Here is a 14,584-nt window from a genome sequence, read left to right on the forward strand (position 1 = left end):
CACTGTAAAAAACATTGTTTCTGTGGGAAAATGTGGCATGAGTTCCAAACAACTGGCTTGTAATGTATATGCTCATCCCTGCCCTGCCATTGATCTTGCAGTGCAGAGCAAATCACTTAATCTCTGCCTCAAGTTTCTGAGCTACAAAGCAAGAACTGTTAAAGTGCTTTGAGATCTGACTATAATCAGTTGATTAGTTTAATCACCAAAGACTGCACCCAGGTGTTCTAGCATGCATGTTTAGTTAAGCTATGTGAAAGCCAGTGGCAAACTTCTGTCTTTCAATATAGAAACTTAAACAAAAAATTAGGGTTTGAGTTGCATACAAAAGCTGTTTGGAGCTAAAATTCACAAATGGTGCACTTAATGGATTCTCCAAATTCTGGAAACTTGGAATTCCAGAAAGCTTTAGCAGGCTGTAGAGGAATGTCATAAATGGGGAATTGTAAACCAGGTCCAGAATACATTTTCTCTTTAAAAAAGATTCATGGGGAGATTCAGTTGCAATTTACAGAAATATTCCAAAGATTTCAATCACTCTTAATCTGATTATGTAACTCTTTTGATGACTGATTGAATCTAAGCTATTGTAAGAGTGGACTTTAAAGTGTACAGTCAAGTCTGTACCTCTGGAGTTGAATGATGTTCTTTTTCTCGGCCCCAGGTGCTCTAGCTGGCTGTGGCTAGACATGTGAGCCATGTGAACATGGACATGTGAAAATAACTAAGGAAGAACTAGTCCAGGGATTCTGAAACTTGAGTGAACTGTGATCACCTTCTGACAATGGATACTATGCAACTGTAGGAGAGGGAACCTGAGCCTGTCCCAACTCCACTGCCCCAGAGTTCAGGGGTGGGGATGGGAATGGGGGGGAGGAGAGAAGCGAAGCTGAAGCCCTCTGGCTTCTGCTTCAGCCTTGGGCAGTAGGACTCAGGCTTCATCCCCCTGATCCCAGCAAGTCTAAGACACCCCTCGTGACCCCATTAAAATGAGGTCCTGACCCACAGTTTGAAAACTGACTGTTGCAGACTAGCTCAGCACTTGGTCATCAACTTCCTGATGTCCTTGCTGAAGACCTGGCAGAACATGAATACATTGTGCATGAAGAGCACTATGGAGAAACCAGGGCTGCTACTAAACAGGCAGTAGTAAATGGCTTCAGAGCACCCAGTTGCTGTGTGTGTGTGTCCTCCGCTGCAGAGTTTTTAGTCATGTTAGGGCTATGCGCAGTTGCTTTCAGTATCTATCATTCTAACAGACTGAGACCTCTGTGATACCTTGCCGTTGTCAGTTCCCTCCTTCCTCATGCGTAAAATTAGGGTTGCCAGATGCTTTTGCTCCCCCCACCCCGACCAGATGCGGCAGGGGAAGAATATCCCTGCTGGCCTTCCGTCCAAGAAAATTTTACATGTCCAGTATTTTATGGTTTTTTTTTGCCGGATAGGGGCCACGAATACTGGACTGTCCGGGTGAAAACCAGACACCTGGAGACCCTACATAAAATGAATATTGGAGCTGTTTGTGATTCAGGATTTATAGCTGCAGTTCTCAACCAGGGGCACAGAGAGATCTTCCAGGATACATGAGCTCATCTAGTGCTTCTTATGTAGCTGGTTGTAAAACTACGCGAATATCTAGAACTAACACTTCATACAATCACTTGTTTGTTCTGAAACAAAAGACAGGACTATGTAGCACTTGAAAGACTAACAAGATGGTTTATTAGATGATGAGCTTTCGTGGGCCAGACCCACTTCCTCAGATCAAATAGTGGAAGAAAATAGTCACAACCATATATACCAAAGGATACAATTAAAAAAAATGAACACACATGAAAAGGACAAATCACATTTCAGAACAGAAAGGGGCTGGGGGGGGGGGGGAGAAGGTAAATGTCTGTGAGCTAATGGTATTAGAGGTGATAATTGGGGAAGCTATATTTGTAATGGGTAAGATAGCTAGAGTCTTTGTTGAGACCACTGCGTAGAGTGTCGAATTTTAGCATGAATGACAGTTCAGAGGATTCCCTTTCAAGTGCAGATTTAAAAGGCTTCTGAAGCAGGATGCAGGTAATTAAGTCGTTGAGACAGTGTCCTTTCTGGTTGAAATGGCAAGGAACTGTTTTTTCTTTGTGATCCTGTCTAATATCTGTTTTGTGTGCATTGGTCCTTTGGCGAAGTGTCTGAGACGTTTGTAATGTACAAAGCAGATGGACGCTTTCGGCACATGATAGCATAAATTATATTTCTGGATACGCAGGAATATGTGTTCTTGATGTTATAACTCACTTGGTTGGGTCCAATAATGGTATCAGCAGAGTGAATATGTGGACAAAGCTGGCAATGGGGGTAAGTAGAGAAGGGATAAAAGGGGACGGGAGTTGAGGAAACATTGTTCTGTTCTGCTCTATATGCAAATTTAAGTACAGTATTTGCCAATGGTTTATTTTATATAATAAAAATGAGTCAACGATTTTCCAGTAATAACATGTTGACACTGTGTCTTTATGACTTGGTACACAAATAGTTGGAAAGGTGAAACTTCTGATATATAGGTCAAATCAGATTCTTGAAAGGTGTATGCTAATCTGGGAAATTTGAGAACTACTGGTTTAGGACAGCCCATATGCCTGTGAGAGCACCTTAAAGTTAAATGAGCCGCAGGGAAGTGTCTCAAAGATGAAACGCAAAGCCCGAGGAGTTGAGCAGGTACCCAGCCTGAAGGCTCCCATTAGCTTCAACATGGAAAGATTTCTTTAATGAACCCTTGTTAAGCCCTCCTTACACTAGTGGAGATCACCCTGAACTTTATAAACCAGCATTTCTTAAACTTTTTAAGACTGAGGAATACCAAAGAAAAGTTGCGGGGGAAAGTTATTGAAGGCGGGGGGAAGGGTCAGGGAAAAGTTAACCCCCCCCCCCAAAAAAAGTCGCCAGCGCCTTTAAGGGTGGCCATTTTGAATTCTGTTGTTCTTTGTGGCACGCCTCCTACTGCTGGGCTATGTCTACACTCGCAGCTTCTTGTGCAAGAACATCTTGAATATTCTAGGATGCATTTCATCAGGCTCTGATAACTTGAAGATATCTTGTGGGTCTACTTCTCAGTAAGACTGAGAATGTCTGAAGTAGAATGATTAAAATCTCATTTGTGGAGTGGCTGAATAACGTCTTGGAAAAGGCATGAATTTGACTGTCCCTTTAATGTAGGAAATGGGGAGATACCATTGATTCTACTGCATTTAAACCTTCTTTAGTCCTTTAGAGTGAGGTACAATAGAAAAATGATTGTGAAGCTGTTTTTTCTCCTCTAACAGTAAGGTAACTGTCAGTGGAGTTTCAAACAATGACTAGTCTTGGCAGGATTTTAGTGAAGTAGAAAATCTCTCCTATGGTGTCATTGCTTTTTAGAAATGCGTCGATAACGAGGGATCACTGGATGTATTTCATTTGAAACTGCATCTCCAGTTACTCTTGCCTATCACCTGATAAGTTTCAAAGAAAAACCATGCAAAAATCCATGCTTACGGGTGATTCAGAATATCTTTCAAATGAGCTCAGTCCATAACAGATGGCAGGTAGCCTTACACAGGGGTCTCCAACCTTTTTAAGCACAAGATCACTTTTTGAATTTAAGCGTAATCCAGGATCTACCTCAGACCCAAATACCCTTGCCCCGCCTCCTTCATGCCCCTTTTCTGAGGCCCTATCCCTGCTCACTCTGTCCTCCCTTCCATCCTTCCTTCCTTTCACCAGGCAGGGGCAGAGGGCTGGGGCAGGGGCTCTCGTCTTGGAAGTGGGTCTGGCCCACGAAAGCTTATCATGTAATAAACCATCTTGTTAGTCTTTAAAGTGCTGCATAGTCCAGTCTTTGGTTTCACCTTAGCTAAGACTGCAACAATGGGGCTAATTACTGGAAAACTTTTAGGGTTATATAGGCTTTCATAATGATCCCTGTTTACTTAAAACTGGACTGAGCACAATTCCACAGGCTACTGAGCAACAGTTGGGTTGTGAGAAACTGATCCCTGCCAATCTGTATTTTGGAACAATACAAACTCACTCACAGGTGAAGTCTTCATGTTCTTACCCAGCCCTTCCCTGGGATCTGTGCTCTGCTTTCTCTGTTCAGCAGGTTACTAATTGATCTTCATCTTTATTTCCAGAATGTACTGAGGCCCCATCAAGGAAGCAAACTGCCTTATTAACACTTTAGGTTTCAGAGGGGAATGGGTGCATTTAGACAACTGGCCTCTTTCGAAAGAGGAATGCATATGAGGGAAATTGAAAATGCAAATGAAGCGCAGATTTACAAATCTTGTGCTTCATTTGCATAATTGCGTCCGATTGCTTTTTTGAAAGTTTTTTTTTTTTTTTTGGAAAAAAAGCAGTTTAGACGCGGTTCTTAAAAAAAAAAACAAAAAAAAACAAAAAAAAAACAAAAAAAAAAACAACAAAACCATCCTTTTTTTTTTTTTTTTTTTTTTAAAGGAGTCAGGGTTCTTTCGAAAAAGGGTTGTTTTTCCCGAAAGAACCGTGTCTAGATGGATTTAAAAAAAAAAAAAAAACCTTTTTTGAAATAGCGATCGGACGCAATTATGTAAATGAAGCGTGAGATTTGTAAATCTGCACTTCATTTGCATTTTCTATTTCCCTCATTTGCATTCCTCTTTCGAAAGAGGAATGTAGTCTAGACGCACTCTGAGACGCATGCAAAAAATGCATAAGCTTTCTGAATGGTATGATAGCCCTCGTAACCCAAGAGTAACCCTGTAAAATTAGACACACAGTGAGCAGGATGTATAGCACCATGTTTGAGTGGGAGAAGGTGCTAGCTCTGCAATTCTATACTGCTGCTATGCAGATAATTCAGCTTATTTAAAAGGACAGACGTCAGATCCTGCTTGGTAAGGCGTACTCCGTAATGTAATCTCTCCCAGAGACACAACCTTCTAATAGAGTTCTGATAACTCCAGAAGAGTGGCTTAAATGGGCAGCTAGTGACCTGAGCTGAGCACCAGCGTCCTAGGCACAGTTAACCACTGCTGATTGCTTATCTAGTGCTAGACTAGAAAAGGGATATAGGACAACAGGTGTGTCACTGGGCTGTGATCCTGCCTTCTCTCCAAAAGTGTAAAGGGATTAGCACTATTATCATTTTGGGTATTTATATTCTGTTTGCCTCCATCCTCCCTTGATTTTAATTGCAGGCAATATTGATCACTTCCGCCCCAAACTTAAAATAGCTGCCCTGTTCCACCCTGGAGGTGGCTGCTTTTCAGAGGCAAGCAGTCATGCATTCTGTGCATGAACAGGCTGAGGGCTGGGGTTTGTGTTAGAAGTGTCCTCGTGAAATCCCGTGGGGCTTGGATGGTTTTGTGACGTTTGGGCTGAGAGTTTGTTCGGGCCTGGAATTCCAAGCAAAGAGAAGGAGCGTTTCCTATGGCTCTGCGAGGGGACCGCTGCAATCGGACAATTCTCCCTAACCCTGCATGCCTGTTGCTGAAATCTGTGGTGGCTAATAGTTGCCAGCTGGAGCCAGGATAAGGTGACTTGGCTTGTTCCTTGCTTGTTGCTGGGCTATGCCATGCTCTCTGCACAGACATAACCAATCATGGCTGCAGCATCAGCAGCTACTGTCATCTGAGCAGCCTGCTTTGCCAGCAGAGGACTGGATAATCCCCCATCATCGCAGTTGTTCCTGTTTGAAAGCAGGTCAAGGAAGCTTTGGAGGGAGCCTGGGAAGATGTGACTGTAGTAGGCTGCATCAGTTAAGGGGGTGGTAGATCTCACAGCAGAGCACCAGGCGTGTTAGCCCAGAATCCAGGGAGAGCTACTGCTGCTTGCATCTGAGGGAGCCTGTGGAAGTCTTCTATCAGGTTATTACTTTGTCTCAGTTAATGATGCTTAGCTGGAATGTGTCTCTGCATGGGGTGCTGTTAATGCTTTCATTTGGTACAGGCTCTGGGATGTCTAACTTCAAAGCAAGCTTTAAAGGAAAATCTTTATTGCCATACCAATGGCATTGAGAAAGCAGAGCACAGAGGGTTGGTCTATAAGGTCTCAACCAGCCAACAGGGCTGGTACTGAGTAAGCGGGACCATCTTTTGTTAATTTCAGTGCTGGGCTTTGGAAAGCCTCAGAGGCAGCTAAAGTAAATGTCCCCTTCATGCCTATTCCATTGGCTACTAGAATAAGAGGGTGTGTGTGTGTGTGTGTGTGTGTGTGTGTGTGTGTGTGTGTGTGTGTGTGTGTGTGTGTGTGTGTGTGTGTGTGTGTGTGTGTGTGTGTGTGTGTGTGTGTGTGTGTGTGTGTGTGTGTGTGTGTGTGTGTGTGTGTGTGTGTGTGTGTGTGTGTGTGTGTGTGTGTGTGTGAGAGTGATATATGCCCCTTCTAGGAGCAATGAAAATAACATTTGGCCCTTCCAGCAGGACAGAGCTGGCAGCTCAGCTCATGGGTGGAACATGGTAATTCATGACACTGCTTCAACTCTGCTTTACCAGGCACACAATTAAAAACAGCAAAGGTGAAGTGCATTAACCTGGCCCTTCTCCTCTGGCATCCTGCTCTCAGCCCTTATGTGAACAAGCTGGGTAAGGTGACATCCAACAACCTCCATAGCAAAGGAGCTCTCTCTGGCCTGTATGGAAGTGAAAGCCCAAGAGAGGTTTACTGAGGAGTCAATAAGTTAAAGCAGCTGTCTGCAGGTCAGTGGATGTTTAGTCTCTCTTGCCATCTGGTGTAGGTCTGTTTCTGCACCTTGGGCATATAGGGGGGCCTGGGCGGGGAGGCAGGAGCTCATGCCTAGTCCCTTTGTGGCTCTGAGCCCTGTGGAAGCCACAGCTGGAGGCAACAGTGATGGATGTAAAGGAAGCTTTCTCAGCTGGTGGAGAGACCCACTGACGTGGTTCAGTGCTTATCCTATTTTGTTTTTGTGGCAGTTATTCATGCAAATATCTGATTGGGCCATGGTGTCTCAAATGGCAATGAGTTCCATAGATTAACAGCACTGTACTTTGAAGAAAAAGCAACAGTCCATAGGAAGGTGTCCCATTTATTTTCCCTAACCTATCCATTATTTTACATATTTGTCATGTCCCCTTTTTTCCATCTTCAAACGGAAGGGCCAGGCACTTCCATTTCTCCGTGTTGGTAACTCTGGTCATTATTATACTTAGCTGAGCTCCTATTTCGGTCAAATCCTTTAAGGTTATTTATTTACCTCTTGCTCTTCCTCCACACTGGGTCACGAAAACAAGCCTGTCTCACTTCCATGCCCTGTTTTGGTGGCCAATCCTAAGTAAGAGAATATTTAAGTTCTTTATGTAAATAATATTGTACTAGACACCTTTTTTTGCTTAATTTTACCTGATGTCTCTAACATCCCTCACTGTGTGTCTTACGGATTAGAAAAGACAAAGTTTGATGAATAGATGCTGGGTTCTGTTCTCCAGCTTTTGTTGCTGACTGGCCAGTAATTGACTTGATCTCTTTGTACTGCCGTTTCTCTCACTGACCGACCTTTGGAAAAAGCTTTAAACCAGCCAGGCGCTGGATTTTACGGATGCTGTTTAATGTTCATGTTTAGACTCCATCTGGAAAATGTTGTTACAGGTAAAAGGCATTACTCAGCAGTTAAACACTAGGTCCTCACCGTTCTTTATAAGTACTTATGAACTGCATCTAGTGCAGATCTTGGGTCTCTACCTCAGATACACAGTTAGTCTCAGGATCTAAGGTGGGGGAAGCTATTTCCTCTCAACATGCCGGTGAGGGAAAGCTGGATTGTTTCCATTGTGCACAGTGGGAGCAGAGGTACCCAATGACTTGCCTAAAGTCACTATGGATTGGTGGCAAGGCAGGGTCTTGAATTGAGGTCTTCCAAATTTTAGCCAGCTTTCCTCACCTCTCTTCCTGGACTGCAGACACTTTAACAATGCACCTCTGTCCTGGACTGCAGACACCATCCTCTGCTTGCGAATCTGTTCCCACAAGATGTACTAGTGCCCTAGCCCCTGGATGGTCTGGCATCTGTCAGATGCTTCCTGCCGTCCCTCTTGCTTCTCCAAAAATCTGACAATGACCAAGGAGTGCTGTGTTGAGGTTCAGTTTTGGAAGAGCTTATCTGTTGACTTGCATTTTTTTTCCTTGGGGCTGGGTCACTTTCTGAACTGTACGGTGTACTAGTGCAGAGTTGGTGTGGCTGTAAGAAACTAAAAAGAAATGAGAGACCGGGAGGAGGGGGAAGAAATCTTGCTCTCAAAGGCTTTAGAGTATGAAAAGGAGGAGGCGGAACGTGACAATTATGGCTTGTAATATGTCCAGGCAAGATCTCAGTCTACCCACAGTAATTATGCTTAACTCTCATATAGCTCTGCTCAGCTCCCAAACATTAACTGAGTTCTAATTGTGATGAACCTTTATTGATCACCAGCACACTTAAGCTTTTATTGCTCATTACTTTTAGTACTGTACAGGTGCTCAGTGCTCAGATGCGCCTAGTGCCATATAGACAGTCCAATCCTGGAAGGGTTAACAGGCACTTTGAAGGCCATGATCTTGCAAATAAATCCAGTGGGACTATTCCCAATGCATAGGAGCAGCCCTTTTTATGAGCAGGGCCTTGAGAGCATCCCAGGTTTTATTTCCTGAAAGAGTTCAGTGTGTATAGGCAGTTCTGCTTTTTGGTGTGTGGATGTAATTGAAGTAGTGACCTACCTCACCCCAACACTTGGGGTGTTTTGAAACATCACAGCAGATCAGAATCTCCAGGATGTCTCAGAAGCCTGATCCAGATTTTGCACCATGAGCCAATGTGAAGTGTTAACAGGCAGGCAGCTTCCCGGGCCGGGAGAGCATGTGGGGAGTGAGCAGGTTGCAGATGCAAGTGAGGCGACAGGCATGGGAGTAGAATCTAGAGGAGCCCAGCTACCTGTGCTCTTGCTGTCTCTCCCCTGCCAAGAGGGCAGGTAGGAGCATGGGCCCAGCTTTCTGCCCCGTATCCTGCTGCCGAGCACAGCGGCCTGGGCTCCGTGCATGCGTGTGAGTGCCTGGCAGTAGCACACCAAACTAGGGGGCTGGGACAGATGGGGCGAGGCATTCCCAAAGCTAAAGGCCCAGCCCCTCAGCTAACAGAAGAAATGCCAAGTCCAGGCCACAGCTGAGTCCTGGAGGAGAGAACAGGAATGAGTGAGGGCCGGAGGATGGAACTCAGGGAAAGCGGAAGGGGATGCTGAGCAGGAAGCCCTAGAGCAGGGGTTCCCAGCCTTTTTCGGTCCCCGTACCCGCTTGGCTTTTAGTAACCCTTCCCGTACCCCCTGTTCAATATGAAAGGAAATAAATTCTAGACTCTAGAATCCACAACTTTGTTCACTAACACTGCTACTTCTGGAATATTTCAATTTGGATAATCTAGTTTTCCCAAATATCCCCCGTACCCCCTTGACAAGCTTCTCGTACCCCCTGGGGGTACGTGTACCCCAAGTTGGGAACCCCTGCCCTAGACAGTGCCGCTCAAAGGCATCTAGGGAGTCAGTGGACGTTGCCTAGAGGAGTTCTGCTTGCAGGTGTGGTCCAGCGAAGGAAGAGACAGGCCCCGCGGCCATAGAACACCCCTGGTCCAGCTCCCCCTCCTGCAGTGCGAGATGGACGCCTTGGCCTGACAAAGGAGGTCCCCCGGATTTGTGAGGCTGCAGACGGGAGTCTCCGCGGGGGGAGGGGGTTGTATCTGCCCTGAGCACAGGGCTACCACGGAGCTGGCTTCGTCTCTTTCCTGCCTGGGGGCAGCTGCTCATCTTTGTCCCTGAAGGACGTCACCTGGCAGCAGCTTTAATCTTATTAAGGGAGCAAGCTGCTTTGTGGGCTGCAGTGGGATTTGAGCCCTAGGGGCAGGTAGTGAGTGTGGAGGTCACCGGGAGAGCAGGGGCATCATTGCAGGAAAGGAAATCTGGGGGCTGTTGCGGTGGGGGGGGGGGTGAGAGAACGGGGGGGGGGCACTAGGCCAGCTGTACTGTTTGCTGGGGCAGCTGGGTTTACTGTACAATGGGGACACTGGTGCAGCAATGCTGGGGATGGGGGGGAGATATGGGGTTACTATGGAGACAGCTGCAGTATAAACATCTTGACTTGGGCTACTGAAATCCTTGGGAGAGAAATCTCAAGTTTTCTGGTGACCGCAGCGGGCTTCCCCCACCGGCCCAGGCTGGGTCAGTGCCCCGTCGCCCCCCCAGCGCCGGCAGCAGCGCAACGCTTGGCCCTCACCCCCTTCCAAGCGCTGCGGGCAGGAATCTCCTTCGCGAAGGAGCTGCCGCTCTGCTAGCAACTGCTGGCCGGCGCCGAAAGCCTCGCAAGCGCGCAGTGTTTACAAGGCAGCAACGCGGCTTATAAACAAGGGGTACATTCCAGGCAGAGCAGGCCTGCCGGGAGAGCCGCTTCCTGGAGCGGCCTGGCCTGCCTGCTCGACATCGTCGGGCCTTGTCCCCGAGCACAAACCGCATCGTCACAAATGCTCGATCCTTGACCTCGTCCCAGCACGCGCCGAGCATGAATGCACCCGCGTGGCCCCTGGCAGGTAGGTCCCCGTAGCCAAGCAGGGAGAACGAAGCGCAGGTTTAAGGGATTTGGCCAAGGCCGCTGACGTAATTGCTGTCAGAGCCGCTGGGCTGGCTGTCTTGGGAGCAGGCAGAACAACTGAGCCCAGTGGGTGGGGTGGGAGGAGAACTGAAGGAGGCAGAGGAGTAGCCAGTTGGGCTGACACAGGGTAATGCCCCGAGCCTGCTGCCTGGATTCCCCCCGGCCGGGTACAGTGCCATAAAATGGCCCTGCAACAAACCTTTGGCCACGGGAGATGACAACACCTCGCCCTGCTGCAGTGTCTGCTCTGGGAAGATTTCCAAGCGCCCTAGTGAGAGACGCCTCGCCTCAGTCCGGGGAGGCAGGGCAGTCCTGTGCTGTCGCTGGTAAGTTCTTTGGGATAGGGATGGATACGGACTGGGCTGCACCCAGCACCACAGGGCCCGGTCCTGGCCGGTGCCTCCAGGAGATGCCAAGGGAAGCTTTTTACACCCGGGGAAACAGGCCCAGAGAGGGGAAGTGACTGGGCCAGGTCTCCTATGTCACAGCCCAGCGCTCGAGCCCCTTGTCATGACGCCGGGCGGGTGAGAGGCGTCAGAGGCCGGGGCGTAAGAAGTGGTCAGCTGGGCTGTGAAAGAGACGGACCACTCTGGCGGCAGAGGGAAATGGGGCGGCCGGGCGCTGCACTGTGGGAGGTGCAGGGGGGGAAGGGTCGAGCTGGGATCGGATGGGGCCAGAGTCTGTGAGACTCGGTGCAGGGGAGCGCGGGGGTGATAATGTTGCACGTCTCTTGATGCCTGAGGCTCCGAGTCTGGTTCCTTGTGGCTCGCAGCAGGCCTGGGTTCAGCCTCTGCCACTGGCTCAATGGGAGTGACTCGCCCAAGGTCACGTGCTGCATGCCTCAGTTTCCCCAGATGTCAGAAATGGATCGGTGGGCTGCCTCCTGGAGGAGGGATCTTGTCCAGTTTAGTTCACGATTCTGCCCCAGGTTTGGAGAGGAGTGGCTGCAAGGCATTAGAGACCTGCTAGGCGTGGGGCCTGGCCGGGGGATGGGGGGGGCAGCGTCACGGGGAGCTTGTGTACAGAACTGTGAGCAAAACTGGGCTGTGGGAAGGGAGCAGCCGCACACAGGTGCTCCGCTCCGACAGCACAGGAATACCCCGCTGGGCACAGCGCTGTGGGGGCAGGGAGCTCTCGTCTCCCTAGGCCCACTCTCTCCACTGCCTGCTTCTCCAAAACTGGGTCTACAGGTGGGCGTCCCTCTGAGCCAAAGACCCGCTTGAAGGACGGTGAGGAGGGAAGGCTGGGGGTAGGGCTCTGTGTGTGTGTGTGTGGGGGGGGATATGCCTGCTTTTGACTCCAGGTTTCCAGGGGGTGGTCCATGCCAGGGCAGCTCACAGGGGACACCCCCAAATTCAGGCCTTGCTGCTGGCAATAGGGGCAGGGCTGGGCCAGGACCCCATCAGAGGCCTGGCCTGTCTCCGGCTGCCCTCCCAACTTCAGACTTTATCTACTAGGGAGGTGGGGCCAGTCATTGTGCCAAGGCTGGGGGGGGGGGGAGGTCCATTGTGCTGCTGCTGGCGTGCAGCCCTGGGGGAGTCTGGGTGCAGCTGAGCTGGCAGGGGAATGGCAGCAGCAGGGATGGCTGAGAAGAGACCTGGACAGGCCTCGTCTGGTTCAGGTAGCTCTGGGCAGGGGCAGGAGGCTCAGAGGAATGTGCTTGTTCCCCAGCGCTGGAAAGGATGAGGGCAGTGGCTGGTGGAAGAACTGGGGTCCTGGCCCAGGCTGCCCTGTACAATCCCGGGCTGCCTGGCCTAGGGTGACTGCTGGCTTTTAAGATCCGTGTTGATTAGGGCTGAGCTGGTGCTAGCAACGGTGAGGAACTGTTGCATTGACAAGGCTTAGGTCCTGCCAAACGCCAGCCGTAACTGGAGCACGAGTCAGATCCTGCCACCTAGAATAGCTCTCCCGTCCCATCAACTTTCCATCTCATTCCGAAACCTGAAAACCTCCTTTCTCACCTTGCCAAGGACTCAGTCCTGCTCCGGCTCTGCTCTGATAGTCGTTACAGCTAGAGCATGAAACAAACAATCCTGAGGGCGTTTGGCCTGTAGGCAAGTCACTGTGCTGAGATAGACGTGGGCTTCTTTATTTCCTTTTTCACTCTTTAAACCATTATGAAACAGATTTCCTGAAAGCACCCCTTGCTCTATATTATAAAATTCATTTTTTACATCATTTCAAGGGATACTGTCTGGCTGTGTCTACACTGGCTGCTTGAATTTCCACAAAAGCACTGATGATCCCATGTAAGATTGTCAGTGCTTTTGCAGAAATACTATGCTGCTCCCGTTCGGGCAAAAGTCTTTTTCTGAAAAACGTTTGCGCAAAAGGGCCAGTGTAGACAGCAGAGATTTGTTTTCCGCAAAAAAGCCCCAATCGCAAAAATGGCGATCGGGGCTTTTTTTGCGGAAAAGTGCGTCTAGATTGGTCACGGATGCTTTTCTGCAAAAAGTGCTTTTGCAGAAAAGCGTCCTGCCAATCTAGATGCTCTGTTCCGAAAATGCTTTTAACGGAAAACCTTTCCGTTAAAAGCATTTCCGGAAAATCATGCCAGTGTAGACGTAGCCTCTTGTGTATTTTAAAGTTATTTCTGATTATCCATTGTAAACTTTCACAGTTCTGGAAAATGATGGGGTACATGGGTCAGGTAATAACTGAATGACACTAGATGCTACAATTCAATCAGGGAAAACTTTATAACTGTTAAACTATCAGCATCCCATGTCAAAATATACAAGTTTGACATCCGTCACTCAAACTAAGTTCTCCACCAGAATTTTTCTTCCTTTCCTGTTTGCAGATTGATTTTTTTTTTCCATTTTGTGGCTGGTTTGTGTGTGCACAGAGAAACTGATGTTTACTGATACTTGCAAATGTAAAAAAAAAAATCTCATCCTTCCAAGCCTAGTTATAAAACATACCCCAGAAATCTCACTTATTTATCCTCACAGCGGCAGCTTGCTCAGCAGTAAAGAATACTCCCAGGCCACATCTTCCCAGAATACACAATTTTACACACAATTGGCTTTGTGCTAGGCACGATCTCCATCCTCCGCTCCCTCCCATGGATCTATTTGCAGGATCGAGGCCTTGAGTCTTGTTTGACATCAGTTGGGCGACTTGTCTTTATAACGTTTAAAGAGGAGCCCTAGTGGAGAACAACAATGATACTTGGCACTTGTCAAGTATGGCTCATGTGGAGAGGAAAGCACTTTTCAAAGGTCAGTGCCATTCTATGGAGAAACTGAGGCACGCCGGTTTAATAACGAATTCGTGAAATGTAAGGAGAAGCTTCCATCCATTGCTCCTAAAGTTCTTTCTGAAGATGGTTAAGTGACTTCATATAATCAGCCTTATAATAATGAAAATAAAATATATATTATAATTATAATGAAAGCAATAACCTAGTTACAAAGGAAACGATACCAACCGTAATCTGATAAATATGGGGTCTGTATCTTCTTACATGTCCCTGGATGTCGCCCTGCGTCAATGCTTCCTTCCTTTAATCCTCTCTGACATGGACATGGCAGAGTTCTTTATCCAAGTCTTGTCAGCACCAGGACTTAACCAACCACTCTTATTTCCTATGTCTCCTCTGCTGTGTTGCATGCATGATTAAAACCCAATCATTGGGATTCAATTAACCCCCAAACTCCCAGATGTTCTTGCATTGTCCCACTCTCACTGGAGCAAAATGCTGCAGTGATTTTCTGTGGGGTTTCAGTCCTGCTCAAAGAGGAGTGCCAGACCCCTATCCGCAGCCGTGGGGATACTGAGTTTTGTTCCAGAGATGCATAAGGATCTTTCCACACTCTTCTGTGGACCTGAGGTGAGGGGCTTCTTAAAGTGGTCAGAGAGGAAGGGAGCCCGAGTGAGCCCCTGTTCTCAAGTGTGGCTGAGTCCCTGATGTCGATACATCCTTTGCAACAGTCAAGCGACAGCCAGTCGA

At 47.9% G+C, this 14,584-nt stretch overlaps 1 protein-coding gene across 2 annotated transcripts in view; it reads left to right on the top strand.

Annotated features, from left to right (window-relative positions):
- LOC112544581 (inositol 1,4,5-triphosphate receptor associated 2-like) overlaps window positions 1-14,584 on the top strand; it is a 34,349-nt gene that overhangs the window by 1,395 nt on the left and 18,370 nt on the right. The window contains exon 1 of one of the 2 annotated variants that reach the window (XM_075910338.2): window positions 10,270-10,567. The exons of the other annotated variant lie outside the window; for it this stretch is intronic. The gene's annotated coding sequence lies outside the window, so the exon portion shown is untranslated. Of the gene's footprint in view, window positions 1-10,269; window positions 10,568-14,584 lie in introns of those variants that run through there. 2 annotated transcript variants of the gene reach the window in all.

This window comes from Pelodiscus sinensis, chromosome 27 (genome assembly GCF_052426305.1).
Source record: "Pelodiscus sinensis isolate ZL-2025 chromosome 27, ASM5242630v1, whole genome shotgun sequence".
Taxonomy (NCBI): Eukaryota; Metazoa; Chordata; order Testudines; family Trionychidae; genus Pelodiscus; species Pelodiscus sinensis.